General features: G+C 40.4%; 1 protein-coding gene across 4 annotated transcripts in view; it reads left to right on the plus strand.

Moving 5' to 3' along the window:
* The first annotated feature begins 11,724 nt into the window (after positions 1-11,724).
* Cald1 (caldesmon 1) overlaps positions 11,725-20,403 on the plus strand; it is a 170,940-nt gene continuing 162,261 nt past the window's right edge. The window contains exon 1 of one of the 4 annotated variants that reach the window (XM_013158637.2): positions 11,725-12,055. The gene's annotated coding sequence lies outside the window, so the exon portion shown is untranslated. The remainder of the gene's footprint in view (positions 12,056-20,403) is intronic. The other 3 variants (XM_063250525.1, XM_063250524.1, XM_013158642.3) reach the window with 3 other exon arrangements.

A 20,403-nucleotide genomic window follows, 5' to 3' on the forward strand; every position in this document is an offset into this window, starting at 1 on the left:
CTGTGCTGTAGGAGACAGGCCTCACCACATGGGATCAGCTCACTGTTCCTTAATCAGAAAGCAGTAGGCACCAAGGTACCAATCCAGGCCATGGCTGAGAGTGTCAGCCTTGGGGAGCCCATGTGTGGCCTTGCTGAGAACCTCACAGCTAAGGACAGGTCCACTCCTGTTAGTCAGGGTGCCCTGAGCAAACTGCACTACCAGTCTGAGGACAAAGAAGGGAAGTGGCCTTTTTCTACACAGTGACCAGATACTAGTGCCCTGGAGAAAATGTCTGCCTATACAACAGGTGAAGAAAGAGAAAGAGAAAGAAAGAAAGAAAGAAAGAAAGAAAGAAAGAAAGAAAGAAAGAAAGAAAGAAAGAAAGAAAGAAAGAGAAAAAAAGCACAATTTTAAAGATAACAGCACCTGCATACAATCTTCATGGAATTAACAAATGTAATAACTGTGTCATAAATGCTTTGGACTGTCTTTTATACATGATGGATATATTTTAAATCCTAATTTAAACTAATTTCATGACCAGTACTATTCTGCTGTTTCTCCTGAGGTAGGCAGCCACTATCTTGAATCCGATGCGATCCTAATCCATTCTTGCAGGCCTCCCTAAGTAATCCTAGGAGTATTCACTTTTTCACTTGATTTTTGTTTGTGTTGCGGCTTATGTCTGGACTTTGGCCAAAGCCTCCTCCACCCATAGGTGTGGGAAGTGACTGGATGATGAGGCTGACTTGGGCTAGGAGCTGGACCTGGGGGAGAGACAGTCACTAGAGCTCAGCTGGAAGGGTGACCCGTATGCCCTGCGCACCCCAGCAACTTCTTCTTAGCTAAACCCGCTTCCTCCTGCCTGAAACCTGCAAAAACTACTGTGAATCAAGAGACTTTTCCTTCTCAAGGCTGTGGGTGTCTCAACAACAAGACAGTAATGAAGTTTTCTTTGGTTTTGCCTTGTTTACAAGTATTGTGGTTTTCTTTGGGGGAAGGGGTCCTGTTTTTGTCCTTGCTTTCATTCCATATGCTCTGGAGATCCAGGAACAGCGGGTTCACTCATTTTAGCTAATGTGTAGTACTCCCTCTTACACCAGAATGTGTAGCCTCTGCCTGGCACCTACTGGCACTTGTCCCATTGTTTTCACTGTTGCAGACAGGGTTCTAATATGGAGCGCATGTTGTTTCCTTGCTGAGGAGGAAGTTTTGCATGATTATGCGTTTTTTTCTTTCCAATCTGGTGCCTGTGGAGTAGCATCACTGTTCTGATCACTAATGAGGTTAAGTATCATTTCAAGACTTCTGTGGATTATTTTATCCTATGCCTATCTTCATTTCCCTCCCCTTCTCCCTTCCTGCCTCTGTCTCTGTGTCTGTCTATCTCTGTTTCTCTCTCTCTCTCTCTCTCCTCTTATAGGAATCCTTTGATATTCTAGATTTATTGTTTTGTTTCATATATTAAAACTTCTCTTAGCTGAACTTTTCACTTTATATATGGTGCCATTTTTCAGGTAGAAAGTTTCTCCATCTTGATATAACCACATTTTTCCTCTCATTTAATTCTTCCTCAATATATAGAAATATTAGTTAGCTTTTTTTCTGTCAAAACTGTTCCAAAATTCCACTGGCCTCCAGTAAGAATGTGTGTTTCCCGCTCCCTGCACACAAGGCCAGGGACTCAGTGACCCGCTGGTCCCAGTGGGGCTGCTGGCCCGGCTCAGCTCCACGTGTCTGTGTCTTGTCTTCTCAATTTGGAAACCAAGCTGAAGAGCAGCCACTATCTGGGGTATATTAGTTTTCTGTGCTGCTGTCACAAATTAACACAACTTGGGTGGCTTAAAACAACAGACATTTCTTCTCCCACTGTTTGGGAGGCCAAGAGTCCAAAATCTAAGTGCCGACAGAGTTGTTGGCTTTTCCTGTAGGCCCTGAGGGAGAATCTGTTCCGTGCCCTCTGCTGGCTTCTGGTGGTCACTGGCAGCCATCAGTTTGTAGACACATGGCTGTGTCTTCTTCCTCTGTCTCCTCACCCTTCTGTGTTGTCTCAAGTCTCTATGTTTTCTTATGAGGTCACTTGCCCTTGGATGGGGGCCCGCCTCAGTGAGCCAGGATTGAGCTTACCCTAAATGTTTAACTTAGCTACATCTGCAAAGATGACTCATGTGCATGGGCACTGTATGAACCTGCCGGGGCACCATCGAGCCACTACCCTGGGCATGTTGTTATCATCGCAAAGGGTAGGTGCTCAAGCAAAGGCAAAGGTGAAGCAGGTGAATCCTCCTCACACATCTCTGAACAGACACACTGTCACTTCTGGAAGTTTCCAGCAAAGGAAAGCGGAAGGGCAAGTCCAGCTATAGAGGGTACTGCAGAAACCAAGGGCAAAGAATGTGTTTAATCCCTAAAAAGACAAGGTGAATAGTTGGTAACAATGATCCGGTCTGTCACAAGCTATGTTATTCTAAAAGTTAAATGCTACTACATATGGTTTTTAACAAGAGTAAGCATCCTCCATGCCACTGTGCTCAGAATCAACCCTTCTCCCAGGTGGCTGCTCTCAGTTCCACAATAAAGATGACTCAGGCCTCAAGCCATTTTCTGAGCACTAGTTGTGTGTGTCAGTCAGTTGGATGACTGTGTTGTTTCTTCCTACAATGTGCCTAATATGTGTCCAGTATGATTTTAACCCCGCCTGCAAATCCACACCTCCCTCGCTGTTCCTGTTGCCTCCAATGGCACCATCTTCTCACTCTTTGGACCCTAAAACACACATCCTACCTCCTCGCTTTTCCTCACATCCCTCCATTCACACCAGCAGCGAGTCTCTGCACATACAAAACACAATACTTTCCGCACCGCTGCAAGGCACTAGCATCCTCGTCCACACCAGCGCCTTGCAGTGAAGAGGCTAGAGCTCCTCCTGCCTCTGCTCTTTCCGGCTTGCCGTCAGTTCTATGCAGGTGGTTGGGTGACAGTTTTCCTCCTGGCTCATCATCTCCCAGTGACTTTTTCTCTGGGACTGAGAAGCAAACCAAAAACCCTGACCATGGCTCTGAGGCTCTGCGGGGTCTGATGAGGCTGTTGACACTTGGTCCCCGACTTCTCTGGACTCTGCTGTTTTTTACTATGCACTTGCTATGCTCTCTTTGAAGTCTTTTTTCCCCCATAGATTCTTTTTGCTCATTAGTTTTTTTTTTTATTCACATCTCTCGTTTTCTCTTTTTCCTCTGATTTTTTCTTTACAGCTCTTACCGTTGCCTGACATTACATGTATATGGATTCATGAATGTGTTTATCTGTTTCCCACCATCAGAATGCATTTAGGTCATAGCACCCAGAAGAGGCCCTGCCCATGCGACAGAAACTTGATTACCAGTGAATAAATTTAAAAAGTAAACTGTTTTATTATTCTCTCAGGTATTTATTTACACTCCTAAGTGACTTCCTTATTCTGCTTTTTATCAAATACTTAATAGGAGACGTCCTCTGTTCATTAAGGTTTAGCACTCTTGTCCACTGAAACCTTTGGACATGCTCTTGCCTGTTATCTGCTAATTGTATCCTCATTGTTTCAGAGATCAATTATTTATGACTGTACGTTTTTTTCACAGCTAAAAATATGTTGCCCAATAGTTACTTTTTTTTCTGGTATCAGCTTTTGCCTCTCTTGAAACTATGATGATCCCAATCTTGTACTCTCTTATTTTTCTTATGCAGATCTTTCCCCAAGAATCCATCAGACCATCTTGCTTTTGACTCTTCCTAAACCACCCTCCTGGAGCCCTCAGTTCCCGTGTTTCCTGGCTGCTTTCTAAACCATACACAGTTTTGTCCAGTGATTTTTCTTCACTGCCTTCATGCAGTTTACCTTTTACTTGTCTTAGGTCTGCATCCTGATTCTTGGCTTCTGTCTTGCTTTCTGGTTTCCACTGCAACTTTTCTCCCACTTTGGATGAGCTTATGTACTCAGGAACTTGATAACTTTGGAATGAAATATGTTTGTCTTAGTCTTTCTGTTCCTATGTAGAATACCTGAGATTGATTCCATTGACAACAGAGATTCATGTAGCTCCTGGTTTGGAGGCTGGGAACACTAAGAACACAGCGTTCACAGCCTCCCCCCCACCCCAGCCTTCTCCCTGCATCCTGATACCGGATGCATCACAAGCAGTGGGCAGAGTGAGGTCCTAGCTCAGGTTTTTCTTCTTAAGCAAAGAACACCACTTTCCTTAGAGCATCTAATTCTAATTGTCTCCCAGAGTCCCCACCTCCAAATGTCATTAACGTATGAATTGGGGGCTTAAATTTCCAACACAGGAACTTTTGGATGGCACATTAAAGCCACAGAACTGTTCATCCTTCGCCCAGTGGGCCCTTTGAATCTGGAGACTTCTTTAGTTTTGAGTGTTGGGGTTTTCTGGTGCAATAAAGGAGCAGAATGTAAGAAAAAGTAAAAGTGGCCTTTTTATTTGAAGGATATGGATAGGAGCCCCCAACTAGAGGGGGTTTGGCTTTTTCCTCTGACCGGGTATGGGGTGTGGCTATACGTTACCTTTGACCCGGATGTGGTGCTTGGGGCGGGCATTGATGACTTGCTAGGAACTGATTGGAATTTTGTTTGTATGAACTGGAAAAGGAAGAAACAAGTTGTAATGGGGAAGAAGGAGGAAGTGGCTGCTGGAATGACCATCCCCAATTTGGCCTTTCACCATGTTGAACTATTGCCATAATGTCTTGTAATTTATTCTAAGGCAAAACTCTTTCATTGAGAAATCTCATTTAATGTTTTTTGTTAGTGATTTTCTCACCAATCTTTCTTCTAGCTTTTTGCTTTTTTAAGAATTTACTCAGGTGTTGAACTTTCAAACTCATTTTCTATTATTTTTAACTTTTCTCTCTTTTTCCCGCCAATCATATTTTCCTTTTGTTTTTCTGTGAGTTTTTTTCTAAACTTTACCTTGTATTTCTTGAACTGAATTTTATAAAATTCTATCATCATACCTTTTTGTTTATAAATGTTCATTTCCTGTTCTCTGAAAGCTACTTCTTACATTATTTTTAAATATATTTTGAGTTTTAATCAGCATATAATAATTGTACATTTATAGGAAATAACATTTTGATACATGTATAGTGTGTAATGATCAAATCAGAATAACTGATATATCTATTACTTCAGATATTTATCATAGCTTTGTACTGGGAACATTCCAAATGCTCTCTACTATTTAATTAATTGTTATCAATTGTAGTTATCCTACTACAGAACGTAGGAATTACCTCCAGGTTACCTGCACCCTCTGCCTATTAGCCACCCGCTCTCCATCTCTCCTTCCCAAAACCCTTTTCCCTATTCTGTTAACCACTTTTGTATCTTCAGTTTCTATGAAGTCAACATTTTGTTTTGACAGATAAGTGATACGATACAGTATTTGTCTGTGTGTGCCTGATTCACTTCTCTTAACATAATGTTCTCCAGTTCCATCCATGTTGCTGCAACTCCCAGGCTTTCATTCTTTTTATGGCTGAATTATATTCCATCGTGTCTATATCGCATTTTCTTTGCCCATTCATCAGTTGATGCACATTTAGCTTGATTATGTGCCTCACTCATTGCGAGTAGCCACATTAAGCACAGCAGTGCCGAAGCCTCTCATTTCCAGTAAGACAGGCACACAATGTGACAGGCCATTTCCTTAGGTAATAATGAGTCTTAAGAGGTTTGGTAAGTTGCCAGTGGTCATGGAGCTTACTGACAGAATCAAGCTTCACTTATGTAACTGACTTTTAAGCTCCAGCCACACTGCCGCTCCATCTCAGCACTGGCCAACTTTGGACAAGTGAAGACCTCTCTTCTTGCTTCCTAAGAAGACAGACTTCCTTGTTCACCTGCTTGGTTTCTGGGAGTGCAAGTAAACTAGGAAAACTGGAGAGGAACTCATGTTCAGGAAAGCTGTGCAAACTAAAAAGTGTAGCTTTAGGACTCTACCTAAGATGGTGATGACATGGTCTAGGCTCACCAGTGGCCCTAAAGGTCTCAGAGGGAATTGTGTTCTCCTAAAGTTTTGGACGCATGAGGGGAAAGAGAATGGTATATACAATTAAAAGAGGCCACCATTTTAAATTAGCATTCTACACTAGACTCCAGCAAACCAGGTGAAGTCAGATGGATGCGTGTTAGAGGCCACATGATCAAACTGAACTTGGAACAGTTTTTTCAAAAGCAAAAAGAAAACAAAAGTCCTACAGCAATTAATCAAAATAAACCCACTGGATAAAGAAACCACCCTTATTTTAACTATATAAAATAATGTTGAAATAACCAATCTGTTTTTCATTGTTTCTGTTTCCCTTAGTCATTTTCTGTCTATAAATGTCTTTGTTCAGCTGTTAGAACAGTCACTGACTCTATGGAACCCTACGTTGCCTGATTCTAGAACTACAAATAAAGCCAATTAAGATCTTTGGGGGGAAAAATGAATTCCACTCCTTTGCATAAATACCCAGTAGTGAAATTGCTGGAACTATGGCAGTTCTATTTCTCAGTTTTTGAGCAAACACCGTATTTCTTTGCATAAATGACTTTCCTAATTTGTATTGTTAATGACAACATACAAACATTCCCCTGAGAGTGGCTTTTAAAGCATCGTTTTCTCATTTTATGGAAATAACTTCTCTTTTATCAAACTGAGAATCATAATTATAGTTTTTAAAGTTATTTCCTCAAAGTGTTCTTCCATTTTCTGTGCCACCTTCTTGTACCAAGTTCCTTTTCTTACTAATTATTCTATTCTTTGAGTTTTCCTTACCTTGATGCTCATATTTATGACTGAGATTCTGAGAAGCTGATTGGAAGTCACAGTATGCTGGTTTCTAAAAGGCTTGGATAGAGAGCCAGATATTTCACTGGTCCCTCAAATTTCTTTGCCTGCAGGTCTGTTTACCACTTTCCTTAGTGTGGAATCCTCCAGTTTCCTATCTGTAGAAGGCAACCCTGAATAATAGTGTACCAGGACCCTGGAAAGTGAGTGGTCTGTGGATGTTTTAATGCTGAATGAACTGGCTCTCACTGCAATGCAAGTTTTCAGTGTGTAGCCTCTTCCCTCCTCAAGTCTCTGCCTGGTACCTCTGAGTCCAATGCTTCTCTTCAGAGAGTAAACAGAGTAAAATTCCAATTTTCTGTCCCGTTGAGAGTAGCATTCATCTAGTACTGAGCAGAAGGGGCTGAATTTCTTACTAGATTTTCAGCCAAACCCGTTCTCCACTGCACTCCATATATTCAGAAGTTCCCAAGGTTTCCAAATCCTGAGTTTTTCCCAAGTTTGAGGCATGAATCAGCATCTTATTGTTGGCACTCTGTCCACAGGACCAGAATTCATTTTCTTGGCTCTGTTACATCAACAACCAGCCATCTGTCCATTTTCCATATTCCAAAGTTTGTCTGATGCCTGGCTCCTATTGACTCCTTTCCAGGATTTTCTGCCTTTCAGGGTTTATGTGTGCTTTTTCTTCTTTACTATCATTGTGGTGAGGTTTTGCAGAAGGAACAGAAATAAGTTGAACTGTTAAATAAATGAACTGTTCATTCAGTCTGCCATGTTTAACAACTTCCTCAAATTTATCAGTTTTTTATTTGTAAGTGTGATTTTTAATGTTCCATACCCTGTAATAATCTTTTGTCATAATCTCCAACTTTTATTCTTTATGGAAACTAGTTTATTTTAGTTTAGAGTAGGAATTTTTAATCCAAGTTTATCATTTCCACATAATCCGCTGTGGAAGATCATTAATAGAATAGTAGCCCTTTCTTCTGTGACTTTAATACTTCCACAGCTGTTTAAAATGTTCCTATATGGTTCTGCTTCCAGGCTTTCTGCTTTGTTTTATCAAGCTGTCTATTCTTGTACTAATAACTTTATCTTAATTAGAAATGATCCATTAAAAGTTCGTTACCTCCTTTAACATTTTTACTTTCTCATATTTGCTATTTTTTTAAGTTCTAAAAAATAGATCATTTGAGAATTGTAACTGGAAAACTAAATTATAGATTACTTCGAGCAGAATTTATGCCTTTACAGTTTTGATGTTTTCCATTTAGGAAAATGATATATTTCATCATTTATTTGGATCTGTTGTATCCTTAAATCGGGTTTTACAACTTTCTTGGGCGTATTTTGTTACATTTATTCTGAGGTAATACATACTTTTTGCTACTATGATAGCATATTTTTCATTTTGTTTAAAAATTAGAGATGGTTACTTAAAGGAATTCTGGAGTATCTCATTCTGAATTTAAACTTCCAACATGGTTTTTTACCATATGATCTTTAATTTTTTACACAAATATCATATCATAAGAATAAAGATATTTGGGTTTTTTTCTAGACCCAGTGGTTCATTTTTTTTCTGCTTTTCTCCTATGGTTAGAACTTGCAGCATATGCTTTAATTGTGAAAGAGGTAGTAGTTATCCTTCTCCTTTCATTGGTTGGGAAAAATACTTTTAACATTTTATCATTAAGCATAATGTTATGTATAGATTTCCAGGTAAAGTTTTTTGTTGGGTTTATATTCTTTTTCTCACTTACCAAGACAAATTTTGTACATGAGTATTAATTTTACTACATATATCTTAACCTATTTAGATGATTTTTCTTTTTTTATATTTAAAAAAATTAAAATTTCTGATGTTATGTGGGTAAATGTAACCAACCCTAAATTGGTCTCTGTTTTTTTTCCTTCTTTTTATACTTTTGAATTCAATTTGCTAATTTTTAAAACCCTAAGTTCATAGGTGTGCTTAGTCTACATTTTTTGTGTACATGAGTATGTGTGTACTTTGTTGTCTAACTTTACTATCAAGATTCTACCAGGTTTTTTTTTTTTTTTTTTTTTTGCTTTATAAGCTTGGGTATCTGGGTATTTGGGTATTTGACCAAAAGGATGGAAGAAAAGGTGTTTTGCTGTCTTTTAAAAGTTTCAAATGTTTTTATTCAATAAAATAGGTATTTTTATGCTTGCGTGATGTTTATTTTTCATGGGCTAAAAGAAGTGATGACAATTTTATATGAAAAAAACAGCCTTTTTTTACTTGTCCCAAATCAACACAGAAACACAATATAATTGCTAGCTACTGATCTATATTAGAAAACACTTAAAGTCAAAAAAATACCATGAGTCATCCAGATATTTCCAAATGTCTCTTTAGATTTATCATACCTTGATTATGGTAAGTAGACATATCCTATTACAGACAAAGTCTTCTTTATCTAGGGTAGTAATAGTAGGAAATATGTTCCATATGAATTTCCTATATTAATCATATATATATATATTTCTATTTATAGATGATCTCTGGAAAAAAGTAAATATTGTGAAAGTAAAGTTTCCCATGGCAGGGAATAGTATATATATATATATATATATATATATATATATATATATCCTTTTCATGTCTTTTTATTTATGCTTGTTTAAAAAGAAAAAAAAAGAGAAGAAAATAGCCTGGGTGGTAACACTTGCCTGTAATTACCAAACTCTGGGAGGCTGAGGCAAAAGAACAGCAAGTTTGAGTCCAGAACACACTTAGCAAGTTAGTGAGACTCCGTCTCACTAAATAAAAATAAAAACTGAGCCAGGATGTAGCTCAGTATAAAGTCCCTGGGTTCAATCCCCAGAAAATACACATGAAATTTATTAAATTATTCTTCATTCTAACTCCCTGACAACGTCTATTTTCAAATATACAAAATAGACTTTATGTATGATTGCCCATTATACTCTGTATATATATGAATTATCCAAATTTTATCTAGGGAAACATGCTTTTGTTTTCCAAAGGCATAACCCAAAAATATTTAGCTTTTTATCTTCTAAAACCATGCAAAATTCATGTCCCTTCCATGTTTCCTGTTGATAATATATTTCCCACTTGTAGCACCAATTTTCTTTCCTCTAGTAAGCTGGCACTTGTTTTAACTTCTACATGGTAAAATTGTGCCCGGATGCTGTTCAACCAAAGGACATTCCTAAGAAACGCACGAGAAAGTTACTTTGGATGAAGTCAACAGCGGCAGTGGGAAATTTCCCTGAGATACAGGGTGACACTGCTTGCGCGTCGTGCGCCTGGGTCATCTCTGGACAGAGTTTGTATCTTTACGTCACAACTGAGCTGTTTGCAGACCTTGCTGATGTCTGCCTTACGAAGTCTTCGGGTTCAGTCATTTACCACACTGAGAAATATTACTCCACCTTTGCAACCTGTCTGCATATGAGGTGTCCACTGGCTGTGCTCCTAAAGTTTATTTTCAAATCATTTATTTAGGATCAAAAGACATTTTCCCATAGGAACAATTTTACAAATGGTGTAGTTCCACAAATGCCAGCGGAGTTACAGGAACTTGACTTGCACCACTGTTGATACTATTCCCATGAAGCAACTATTTATTCTGGTTTTCTGGAAAAGAGCAGAGCATCTGATTTCTAATTTAGGATGTTGAAGCCCACATTGCCTCTGCAGAGCAGTCTTCACTGTACCTTTTTGTGCTGGGCAGCATGTGCGGCTGGGAAGAGGGAAGGGAACACTCAGGCCCCCTAAGAAAGAGATGTGTACAAAGAGCTGGTCTGGATGCTTCTGGGTAACTTGTTAACACTAGAGGCTTGAAGAACAGAACCATTCCATGGTTCCCACGTGTCTGAATTAGGCACTAGGGGAAGGGAGTGTTTCCTAAATAGAGAGCATTTCTAAGTCAAATCTTCATAAAGAAGGAACAGCTTTTTTAGCAAAATCTTAAATTTTTGAAGACCCAGATCCCCAGTCATAATTAGCCAGGGAAAGCATTTGAAAATCTTGGTGGGTGGTGAAAGGGTGTCCAAACACGTAGCAATACAGAAACCTAGCTGTGGGGCTCACAAACAGTAAGTACTCCAGAGGCAAGGAAATGTTTTATTGAATAAAGTACTGAGTGAATTCTGAAATGTACAGAACCACAACTGAATGCATGTGTGGCACAGTTAACTGCAGGTTAATTCAGCATCTCCAAATTCTGATTTGCTCGTAGCACACATGTTCTAGAAGTCACTAGAACCTTGGTGTGCCCTGGATGGACATATGGATCTATCTGTCCCAGTTCCAAAACATAGCTCACTGTTGAGCATCAGTTTCTAGAATTATCTCTTCATTTCACAATCGATCAAGGACACAAAAGGTGGGGAGGCAGGTTGACATGGAAACCTGGAGCCTACGCGAGCTTTAGGACCCTGTCTAGTTGAATTAGGCACTGTCGAGGTTTATTCTGGCCAACACTACCTGCTAAAAAAGAGCAGTGTGGTCGATTGTTTTCATTACACACATAGACATATTTTAGGGGACTGCAGCTCTTTCAGGCTAGAATTTAGTCTGCAAGCAGACCTGGGTCTTGTCTGTTTCAGGTTTTCAAATTGCATAACAATTTAAATCCATTCTGTATGTGCAAGTACTTTGAAAAGAAATACACTCCCACCCCATAAACATACCTAACTGCTGGCTTCTCATCTCATAGGCTGTGCTTTCTTTTTAAAGCTCCATTTGTGTTCTACAAGACAGCCTCTTTCTCCAAGATTAACATTTCTTATGATTGTTCCTGACAATGGATCCACTTCCAGAGGCCCTGCTAAGGATAACCAAAAAAGGGCATGGAGCAGGCTGGTTTTGGCAGCCTGCTTGCAGTTTCAGAGCTTTTTAGGTCTTGGTTTTTCTGATGAGTGATTTCCTGAGCATGCCTAGGGAATGACAGGCATCTGCTCAGGCAGACTGCGTTACCTTGGCCGGTGTCGTCATTGGCTGCCTATTAGAAAAACTGCAAGACAATGCATACCACTGCCTGCGACTGTAAACATAAGGGCTATGTGTTCCCTTAGCATGGACTTCGGGGAGGGGCCAAAAAAGGGCGGTCTGCAGTTTTATTGAGTAGGGCACTGTGGGCTAGGCTGCCTGCCTGCCTACCGCTCTCTTGCTGTGCTCCTGCTTAAAGGAATCAGTCCGTCCTCTCCAACCTCGTCCACCGAGAAGAAGTTGCAGCGTCAGGGAGGTAAGGTACAAGGGCCTTTCTTTTTTTCTCCTCCAGAGAAGCTGGGGATTTTCTCCAGGTTCGTCAGCATTCCTAGGCAAAAAAGCTGGAGATACAAGATTGTTCAAGGCAATAAACCATGCAAATTTTCAGAGCCGGTCTGGGTTTCCTTGCCCTGCTGATGTTGCTGGAAGACAAACAGGATGAGTTTGCAAGTTTTGTTTCTAGAGATGGGACAAGAAGTGAGATCACAATGGCTTACGTTCAGAGAGCACTGGTAACTCTGATTAAGGTGGTCTTTTGTTTGGGAGAGTGAGATGGGATTATACCTGATATCCACAAATCAAGGTTAAATAGTCTGTTCACCCAGAGGTTTCTTTTGCGTCTTTTATTATCAGGCATTTTAAGAGGTTTTACTTTAAAACTAATGGCAATAATTTTCAGATAACAAGGAACCAAAGAGTGATGGGTTTGTTTTTTTTTTTTAAACCAAAGGCATTTGTATGTTACTCTGCAATAAGTATTCATGAACTGGCCTTTCAGAGCTGCAAGAAAATAAAGTCTGAGCATGCTAGCACCACTGCCAGTTGAGTTAATGTCATTGATTTGATATTTGCTAAGACAGAAGATGCTTTCTGTGGTCTATTTCCTAAATAAAATCTAATAACAAAAGAACACATACTAGTGGGTGGGCTTTTAGAGTTCCTACCAAACTATATTCCTAAGAAGTCTTATTTTCTTTTGAAAGTATGCCTCAGTATGCCTAGCGAGCTTAAAAAGATCTGTATCTGAAATATGTTCCAGAAAGGAAGCAGACAGGCTTTAATTTCAAGATAGACGTATTTGGGCATCTTAAACAGAGGTACAAGCAGCTAGCTGGTAGTAGTCTGCAATTCCTTTTAGAAAGACCTGGTTGTAAAGGGCGGGGGAGTTTCAGTGCTGTGGCAATACATGGCCAAAAAAGTGGATGGGAGCAAAGTGGTTGGTTTTCACGGATCCCTCCTGTTAACAAGGCTATGCAGATGGGCTTGTAAACTGAAACAGTAAAATCCTCCCAGCCTGTTTGGAGAAACCAGACATGTATGGCTAGAACTTAAGTGAAGACTAGATGGCATGTGGAAAGAGAGATGAATCTGATAATTTTTAATAATGTAAATGTGAAAGATACCAGCTCCCAGTGACTGACTCAGTTTAATTTTATTCTATGAAATACCATGGTTTGGGGTTGAGAGACATTTAATGACCTTTTCTCTTTGCATTTAGAAGTTGAGGGATAATTTCTTGAGAATGCCTCCTTCTTCTAGAAGTGATATATGAGAATAGGCTGCTCTGTGAATTTCTTTCCCTGGAACAGTTCTGAGTAAGTGTGAGAAAAAGACCGCAGGCAAAAGCTATAGCTTGATTATTGTCTTTCCCTTGAAGAGATCAAGTTCCAAACTATTTTCACACTGTTTTTCATGTCAATCAAAAATATGGGGAGCAATTTCTTTTTCAACTGTTCTCTAAACCATGTAGGGAATGCAGTTTGGAAGGAAATCTATAATCTTGGGATTTTATGATAAATTCCATTGTGAAACCAACATTGCAGAATCCCTGAAAGTTCAGGGATTTCTACGATGCTCCCCACCCCCAGCATAACATCCTTCATCTTCTCCTGTGGAAGAAGCAAAGTGACTTGAGTTTGTATTGAACTTCAGGAGTTCTCTTTCTTATTTTCCTCCTGTTCACTATTAGCTAGAACATATCTCCCCAAATAGGGAGGTAAACAGAGTTCAGAAAAACTATAGACTGAGAACTTTCATTCTATTAAAATCATTTAATAAAGAGAAGTATAATGGCAAAATTCTGGAACAAAAAATAACTCCTAGAGATAGTTGATTCTAAATCCTATATGAACCAGGTATGGTGGCCCAAGCCTCTAATCCCAGAACTTGGGAAGCTGAGACAGGAGGATTGCTATGAGGCTGAGGCAAGCCTGGGCTACAAAGTGAGTTCAAGACCAACCTGAACTGCATAATGATACCCTGCTTTTTTTTTTTTTAAACCTACGGAAGATACAATGGATTGATCCACAGGAAAGTATAGGGTTGTTTCCACTATTTAAAGCTAGTTGGATGTGCAATTTTAAAAATCTAGTGAAGGTCCTTGTCTTAAATAAATTCACAACTTTTGTCCTACAAGAAAGAAGAACCAGGTTCAAAATGTAAAAAGATTTAAACAATATATGAAACTATTCTCAGACACTGTGCTATTAATAATTCTGATTGGTTCCTGGTAGCACCTGAGCACTTCCTACTCTCTGCAGATGGACTAGATTGGTCTTGTGACATGCCATGGAAAGTTCCAGAATGTGGGCTGGGTCATCTTTATTCTGATGAGCAAAATATACTTTAGTAGGCTTTTTCTTAAAAACACACATAATTGTCTCCATTTGTCATTTTCATGGAAGTCTGATTACTAGTTAGTCATTTTGTAGCAAGATGGAAAAGTGACTTAGAGATGGGCATAAGAAGGCCTTAGGCAGCTCCCATCTGCATGTTGCCTGTCACATGGCTCAGAAATGTGAGGCCATGGTGGGGGGACGGGGGAAATGCTGACAAAGTGGAATGCAAATAGCATGGTAGGACTAAAGAGGAGGTTAGAAAGATGCTGCCAAAGAATTCGCAGACTTTAGAAAGGGGTTTTCTGAGTAAAAATCTCTGAAAGCCTGAAAATAGAACCATTGGCTTCTTAACTGAAAAGTCATCTGTCAAGCCAGACCATATGCCCATAGGTTCTTCTTCTTCTTCTTCTTCTTTTTAATCGATAGGTTCTCAGTAGCTGGGTCACTTAAGCAGATATTTTCATCTCAGGCTTAACCCATGGGCACCAAGATGAGCCCTCAGTTCTAGTTTTGGCTCCTCTGCTTAAATAGCCTGACCTTTGAGGAAGTCATCAACTCCTCGGCCTCATCTACAGAATGAGCATTGTGATACTTCTCCTTAGACCTTGTACTGGTTAAAATGAGATGAGGCCTTTTGCCTACCTTCCCTGTGTACACTCTAAGCCGCTTTGAATTTCAGCCCCCTGAACATGATGCCCATTGGGGCAGGTTTCCTCTACTTCTTATCTAGTATCTCTTGTTATCTCTTCCTTCTCCATAGCTGAGGAGGTACTTTCTGGAACCCTGATCCCAGAGTCTGGCAAGTACTGATGTATCTCAATGTTGCCTGAAGTTCAGCTTGGAGTTAAAAACCAGGAGGACCCAAATTCAGAGAGTGTATTAAGATGCACATCAGTGGCTCTCGGCAATAGCTAGGAACCGGGGACATGAGGATGCAGATGAGCAGAAGACCCAGTGATAAAGTGCTGACAACAGAAAGGCCTTAGTAAATGAAGCAGCTTCTCTGCCTCCAGCCAGAAGCATGGAATTAATCCAGCATGTCAAGCCTGGGCCTTGTGGGCAGGATGAGGTAATCAGGAGCACCTGGCGGTGGTTCTTGTTCGTATTGAGACCAGACTGCTCCAGAGAGCTTGCCTCTCACTCTGCTAGTCTCAGACTTGAGTACTCCCCACTGTGACTGATCCCTAGTGGCCTCCCTGATTCCTTCCCCACAGTCCTCCACCCCACCAACTCTCCCTTCCCCACCCAAACTGACAGAAGCCCAGCTTTCACAGATGACAGCACGAATACGTTTGAAATAGGGGGAAGCCACTTCTTATTTTTAGGCAGAAGGCAAAAAGTTAAGAACAGGCAAAATTTATGTAAGAGCATTTTCTGAAGCAAGGAGCCACTCTGATTCTGTCTCCAAAACATCTGATTAGCTGGCTGTGGGGAAAGTTTGTAGAGCTCAGAAGGGGAAGCGTGTCATGGGCTATGGGAAGGGGTGACATGATCATCCTCCCTACTGCTGATCTGTTGTTCTTCCCGATGTTATGAAAACCTCCATGAATCTGATAAATCTCTGAACCTTTAGGTTCTGTGTAAACCTGTCCTTCATAACTGGCCAGTGAGTTATTCTGAGCTGGGGAGAAGAGGGAAGGGAGTGAAGCCTGGACTCCCACAATAGACAAGGCTGGACCCGATCAGCATGGGCCTGGAGGGAGAGGAAGGAGAGAAGAGAAGAGGAGAAGAAAGGAGAGGAGAGGAGAGGAGAGGGGAGGGGAGGGGAGGGGAGAGGAGAGGAGAGGGGAGGGGAGGGGAGGAGGAAAGAAGGAAAGAAAGGAGAGAGGAAGGGAGGACGGGAGGGAGTGAAAGGAGAAAAGAAAGGAAGGAAGGAAAGGGGAGGGAAATATACAGATGTGTAGGAGGAGATTGCCTCAGAAACCCTGCATTCCAAAGAAACGGAGACCATCTCCAGAGAGGAAGCAGTTTTTATGGAGAATTTGTGAAGGTTAGGAAATTCAGGAATGCTGCAATTAAGTGTGTGTCAGGAGAGCACCGAGAACTTCATAAAGGGTTGTTGAGGAACAGCAAGAGAACAGTTAAGGGAAAATGACTTTTAAAAATATTTCAATAGGTTGTATGTTCTTTGTAAGCAGTCATTTTGATTCATGTATTTTTAAAGAGTATGTGTGTTTGTATATATATATATATATATATATATATTATATATATGATATGTATCATATATATAAAACAATGATGGACAATTCAAAGATAAATTGCATTTTAATCATTTCCAGAGCGTTTTGGCATTCTTTGGTGAATATGAGGACAAAAGCACTTGACTCCCAGGAAATTATCTTAGTTGGGAAGGAGCAACATTAAGAAGGAATATATAATTGATTCCTTTACACCTACTTGTGACATTCTCTCTTGCTTGTCTCAAGATACCTTCTGGGAGCTAGTCAAGGCTCTCTGTGTGCTGCAGACCAGCAGAAGTGAGTGTCCACAGGAACCAAGGGCCAGTGAGCATCAGAGATGCTCATTCCTCTGGGAGGTTGCTCTCAGCTGGAATAGATGTAAAGAAACAGGCTGAGCCCTTGTCTTAATTACTTTTCTTGTTGCTGACACAAAATACCTGACATCACAAGTTAAAAGAGGAGAGGTTTTTTAGCTCACAGTTTACAGATGTTTTGGTCCCTAGTTGGCAGCTTCAGGGCAGGGTGGCATAGCAGAGGGGCATCACAGAAGAGAAACAGTCTATGGTGGGTAGGAAGCAGCAAGCAACAAGAGCAGCCTGCCTTCTCTCTCTTCCTGTGGAGTCCATCCAGGTGCTAAGCACCCGGACCCAGGGTGAGGCTTTGATTATCCACACCTAGAACTTACCAATTCCAATCAGTGGACTTATTTAGTACCACAAACCCTCAAACCCATCCTAGTAGCATCCATCCTAGATCCAGTAACCTCTGAAAAGCCACACCTATGTGCACATGAGGCCTTGAGGGGACATCTAGACACAAGCCATAACCATGGTAAATTTTAGGTCGGTGAAGAAAGGTCAAATGGCAGAAGTCAGAAGTCAGGCATAGCTTTAGAAACCAAGATCTTACTCAGGAAGGTAACGTCAAACAGGGCAAGGTGAAGTATGGGACTGCACTTGGCAGAAGTGTTCAGCAAGAATAGATTCTCATTTTAGGAAACTTCAGTAGCTTAAGTAAAGAGACATGTAAAGAGAGATTACTAGATTACAGAAACATGTGAAATAATTAAGGGATAGAATCACAAGGAAAGCCAGAAGCCAAAACACCATTGGACCTCAAGAAGAGTGTTAGAAACAAGTAGGTCAGTGATCTCAACAGAGAATTGTAAGTCTGCACTGAATATCCATCTTGTTGCTCTCATAATTCCATTGCTCCAGGTCAAATTCTGAACTTCCAGGTTAAACTCTGAGTGGAAAGGTCTGACTAGTTCAGTTAGGACTTGTGTCTTCCTGTGGCAAATCCTGGCGAGGAGGCAGGGTGTGGGCAGGGTGTCAAAGGCAGCAGCACACCTCTGGAAGGACTCTGCCAGTTGGCCTGGCAGCCACCCTTTTCCAATGAGTGATCACTCAGCGCCTAACAGGCAGTTTTAGTTAGAAGACAAAATTGGGCTTGGAAGGCAGATTAGTTAAAATTCCCAAAAGCTCTCAAGGGATATTACCAGAAAATTTTATGTGAATGAATTTCTAGAGAGACAAACACCCAATGCCAAGGTCATACTGTTCTTGATGACTACCTGCATAGCTCAGTGAGCCAGTCTTAAGGGAAACTGACTTTACACTACCAGTGACTGCAAAGAGGAGTATTGTTCATTCAGAAAACTGTAGCAAAAAGCACTCTGAGCGGTTTTGTTGAAAAGAAACTTGAAATGAGCTGTAGGTATGACATGGATTCCCTGTAAAGGAAAGCAATTTTTGAATGCAGCATAATTATCAAACAAGGTTTAATATATAAAAGCTAATACATCTCAATGTAAATCACAGTAATAAGCTCAGTACACAAAAACCAGTATATTCTTCACCAGTGGAATTGTCAGGTGTAAGCAGTTTTCCCTGTGATCTTTCATCCACTGAATACCTGTCATAGTGGCCAGTAGGACAGTAAAAATCTCTGCATCCCACCCAGTTCAGCTCACATTTTGACCACTAGTCCCATGCTTCAGAGAGACACTGACAAATCCGCATCCAGGAGTGTGCATGCAAGGCTAGAGGGGGTCAGGAGAAAAAACGTGAAAAACAGATAAGGGATCCTGACCTGTTTGTCCCAAAAGAAAGGTAATAAGTCTCACAGATGCCTTCTAATACTTTTGGTGGACTTTTATGTGAAATGGAAAAAGCCATTTGTAGTACTCTGAGGGAGCAGAATTGAATGCATAGGTGGGTGGGATTTGCACACTGGAAAGGATTTAGGCTACCATAGCTGAGTGAGAGCACATGGTTTTTCATTTGTATGCCAGGTCCAACCAACTGGTATGTTAAGAAGTCTTCTGAGACTGAATTTAAGCTCATAGGGAGAAAACAGCACTATCATTGATAATTATCACTGGTAAAATTTGTGGAAGAAAAGAGCTGTGGTCACTCAAGGGCCATGACTTTTACTTTATCACTGTGGTCAGTAAGTCCCTAATCTCTGGGACTTGGATCCTTGGAAGGCCATTGATTATTGTGAGTAAATAAATCTTTACACCTAACAAATGCTTTGGCTAGTTGAGTAAATGACACATCGCATGCAATTTGTGCTGTTTTTATAATTTTAAGAAGCATTGTGTAAGGGAGATACAGTGCTAGTTAGGTTTACTATTGGTGGGAAAAATAGCTGACATGAAACTTAAGGGAAAAAGTTTTTCAGGCTGAGAGATTTAAAGGTTTCAGTACATGGCAGGCTGACCACGAGGCAAAAACATCACGGTGGAAGGGCGTGGTGAAGGAAGGCTGCTCATCTCATGGCATCTATGAAACAAAGAGGGACAGAGAATGAGAGAGTCAGAAAAAGACAGGGAAGGGCCTAGGAAAAGAAGATGCTATTCGGGTCACGCTCTCAGTGACTTGCCTCTTCCAACCCGGCCTCATCTCCTCACGGCACATTCAGCTACAGGCCCACCATTGGAGAGGGTGGTGCACTCCTTCTCCCAGACCCAGGCACCTTCTCAGCGCTGCACCTCTGAGCACAGAGCCTTTGGGGGAACATTCTTGATCCAGATTACAACAGACACTAACATGCTAAAAGGTTTTTCGAATTCTTAGCATTATAAATTCTGGTTTTACATTTTCCTAATCAGTGAACTAAGACATATAATTCTATTGTTCATGAGAAGGTTGGAGCAAGAAATTTGGAATCTTAAGAAAATTGAAATATAAGGAACTGGGCTGGGGGTGTGTGCAATGGTAGAGCCCTGGGTTTTATCTCCACTACCACCAATTATATATAAATATAAATAAATAAATATATATATATATATATATTATAAATTGATTAAAAAAAACCAGTGATGTATTTTTCACTTTACAGATGAGAAAGCCTAGCCACACGCACCAAGTAAAAAGCATATGTGTATCAATGTGTTTCTTTGATTAATGTCTGCCTGTCTTACTGGTCAGTAAGATTCATAGAGCCAGGGAGCATTTTTTCCCATTAATAGATACCTAGTGCCTTACTCATGGCTGAAACCAATATTTGTCAAATGAAATAACAAGCCAAGTGACTTGACCAAGGGCACCTATTTAACTAGTGGCAAAGCTGGTTGTAGAACACACAGCTCCTAAGACTCAGGCTGCTAACATTTTTAGCATATCTGGTTGCTTTTTCCTAATAAAAAAAAAGATTATTCTATATCAATAATTCACAAGTTTAGAATATGTAGTGCAACCCAATTTTTCTATATACCAAGGGATATTAATCAATATATTAGAAGAATCAATTGGAGAACTTTTTCAGAGTTACACATATCTGTGACCTATCCCCTGAAG

This window comes from Cavia porcellus, unplaced genomic scaffold (genome assembly GCF_034190915.1).
Source record: "Cavia porcellus strain 051 isolate PalLab524CR breed Dunkin Hartley unplaced genomic scaffold, mCavPor4.1 scaffold_6, whole genome shotgun sequence".
Lineage (NCBI taxonomy): Eukaryota > Metazoa > Chordata > Mammalia > Rodentia > Caviidae > Cavia > Cavia porcellus.